The sequence below is a fragment of the Vigna unguiculata genome, chromosome 1 (assembly GCF_004118075.2).
Source record: "Vigna unguiculata cultivar IT97K-499-35 chromosome 1, ASM411807v1, whole genome shotgun sequence".
Classification (NCBI taxonomy): domain Eukaryota; kingdom Viridiplantae; phylum Streptophyta; class Magnoliopsida; order Fabales; family Fabaceae; genus Vigna; species Vigna unguiculata.
In genome coordinates this window covers 25,903,011-25,906,649 of record NC_040279.1, presented here as the reverse complement: position 1 = coordinate 25,906,649, position 3,639 = coordinate 25,903,011, and the positions used below count along the sequence as shown (strand labels likewise).

Sequence of the window (3,639 nt, the reverse complement as noted above, 5' to 3'; positions counted from 1 at the left end):
AAGAGTTAAATTTCAAACTTATAACAACAACTTTATTGACACATATATAACCGCATTCATAACCATTATTACATTTTTGTAGTCAGATGAAATACTTTAATTTTGTACAGAATTAAAAAATATTAATCTGAAAAATGAAAATACCTAAAACACCACTAAGTAATGCATAATAGCAAAATTTTCTATAGTATGGTATGTCATTGTATTATATTATATATATGTTTACGCAAACTAATAAACGTAAAGGTGTCGTGGTGTAGTTGGTTATCACGTCAGTCTAACACACTGAAGGTCTCCGGTTCAAGTCCGGGCGACGCCAGTTTTGTTTGAAGTACATTTCTTTTTTTGTTTTTAAAATTTTCAAACATTTTAGTCTCTGTCCTTACTTTCATAAAAATTCTCAAGTGATGACGAGAGAATGAATGCTTAAAATCTAACTAAAGCAACACGAGAATTTTTATATGAACTAAAATTAAAAATAATGTATTTAAAAATTTAATATATATATATATATATATATATATATATATATATAAGTCCAACATGACACAATAATTAATTTTGGAATATCTTGACGATAAATGTGTAATGTATTAATACGTATTAATTACATGTCAATGAATATTTAGACACTAATTGAATAGTTAAACCACCAATAAAAGATTAAGGTCAATATGAATATAGTTCTAGTGTCCATACAAAAAAATCATTAATATGATATAAATAAGTGGTGATTTTAATGTATATACTATCTACTTATTATTAATTATTTTATTTGAATGTTGAAGTGTCTTCACAAATATACTACTCATTAATTCAAGTGCTAATGGTAGAATATTTCTCAAATAAGTGGAGAACATTTTAGTATTGTGTAGGGATGGACATGGTTTGGATATTTAGATATCCGCTCCATATCCAATTTGAATCTAAATATATGGTTCAGATTTTGATCCATATCCACTTTTTTTAAAAAAAAAAATTACATTGCACTTGCAAACTCACAACTTAACAATTTAAAAAATGTTCAATCTTTTTTTTATTATAAAGCAAAGAGTATTGCTCTACCTATTTCCAATAAGCTTTGTCTAGACCAAGTTGTCCTACCAAATTTGAGCCGTGAAAGTGCAGAAAGAAAGGAAGAGAAAACAGACTTGGGATAACAACGTTGCAGTCAGTGTTAGTACCAAATCTTGATCAAAATGCAGTGTCGATCAAACTTAAAACTAGATAAAATAGAGGAGAAATGAGTAACATTGTTGGAATGGAGAAGAGATTCAGATACCTTCAATCAATCAACTGTAATGTTCTCAAAATTTTGGAGGTGAAGCAGCGAAGAAGAGGATTTAGGGTTCTCGAAATTTTTAATCTGAAACACGTGCTTTGAAATTAGGTTCAGATTATTTATTTTATCTGAATATAATGTTATTTAAAATTTAGATTTTTAAATTTTTAAATTTATATAACTAAAACAGAAATTCAATCTGAAAAAGTTTATAAAATACAGATAAAAGAAAAATCCATATGATTAAGGAACAAAACAAATTAAAAAAAAAAAAAAACAGATTAGAAAAATTAAATTTTTGCCTAGTTAGTATTGTGAAAGTTACTTCAACCCTTATAAAAACATTTGTCACCTTCCATGAGACATACGTAAGAATAATTAATATAAGGATTATTTTTAGTTAAAGTTAAGGGAGGTGCAGGCACAAAAAAAATGAGTGTGCATTAAGAAGCGCCTTAAATCTTTGAACCATTAGAGAAACATGAAAAAGAATTCTGACAGAAAAATTACTTGAATTACGTTCTATTTTTTGTGCTCACATTTCTTAAGACATTAAAATAAATTGATTCCTAAAACAGATTTTTAAACATTGTCAAAATTCATTGTAAAATCATAAAAATTTTTAAAGTAAATTAATTCTTACCCAATATATCTTAGATATAAACGTAGAGAGTAAATATTTCCATCTTGATTACAATAATTTAGATTTAAAAATTAACTTTTTAAATAATTAAATGACATTACATTTATTATATACATATATATTATTCATATTGACATTTTTATATCTTTTTGTTTTTCAACTATTGTATAAAAATATTTTTCTTACTCTCTCTCTATATATATATATATATATAGAGTTAAATATGTTTTTAGTCCCTCAAGTTTTAGTGAATTTTGGAATTATTTCCACTTCGAAACTTTATACCAATTTAGTCATTTATCTTTAGAAATGTGTGAATTTAGTCCTTCTTACCAAATTTTGTTAAGTTTATTTGACATTTTAAACGCATTTTATGATAATATTTGACTTAACATCGAAGCAAAAATGTGTCAAATGGTATAAACAATTAAAATACTATCATGAAATGCGCTTGAAACGTCAGATATACTTAACAAAATTTGGTTAAAAGGACTAAATTCATGCATTTTTAAAGATGAATGACTAAATTGGTCAAAAGTTTTGAAGAGAAACTAATTCCAAATTTCACTAAAACTTGAGAGATTAAAAGCATATTTAACCCATATATATATGTATATATATATATATATACATATATACATATATATATATATATATACATATATGTATACATATATATATATATATATATACATATATACGTATACATATATATACATATATACATATACATATATGTACATATATACATACATACATATATATATATATATATATATATATATATTTAAAATTTTCGGAGGTAGTATGGCTACATATAACCAAGTTGAACAACTACTAAAGCTTAAAATTTGAAGATTTTGTTTTAAATATAAAGTAAATAACACTTTAAAGTATTCAGGAACCATTGTTACTATTTTAAATGTGTGAATCATTAAAATGTTTACATAAATTTAAAACTTTTACAAAAAAGTTGATTACTACCCAACCCAACCATCTTGAACTCTTTGTATGACAAGATGCATAGCGATCCTACATATCCTCACTACTATACACTCTTTGTATCACAAGATACATATAACCAAGTTGAACAACACCTAAAGCTTAAAATTTTATGATTTTGTTTTATGTATAAAGTAAACACTTTAAATTATTCAGGATCCATTGTTACTATTTTAAATGTGTGAATCATTTTAATGTTTACATAAATTTAAAACTTCAACAAAAGATTTGATTACTTTTAATATTTTAAAAGTAAATGTTCAGTTTTAAATAATATATAGTGTTATGACTACGAAAAGTTTTTTATATTTCTTTGCAGAATCCATTTAAAGAAACATTGTTTACTCAAATAATGTTCTTTAAATTGCATGCTTTAGTGAAAAAAAAAAGAAAAAACAATTTTTAAACAGTTTAACTCTGAACAATTCACTAAACCACTCACATTATATATACTAAAAAGTTTTAAAGCCTATAACATGGATTTAATTAGTTGTTAGAGCATGTTCACAAGTGTAACCCTACTACCCCACCCAATGAAGTACATCTCAACCTCCTAGTTAGTTACCACTGGTTTGCTAGCTATTACATTTTTCATTAAATGAATTTATTTATTTTTTACATAATAAAAAACAAATTATTACTATGAAATATTAGTAGTACAAACAAAGCATTACTTATATATATCCATTCCCATGATGTAGTACCTTGTATC

At 24.6% G+C, this 3,639-nt stretch overlaps 1 non-coding gene across 1 annotated transcript; it reads left to right on the top strand.

Moving 5' to 3' along the window:
* Positions 1–245: 245 nt before the first annotated feature.
* On the top strand, positions 246–319 carry TRNAV-AAC. The gene has a single exon. It is a non-coding gene; the product is annotated as a tRNA-Val (tRNA).
* Positions 320–3,639: the final 3,320 nt, after the last annotated feature.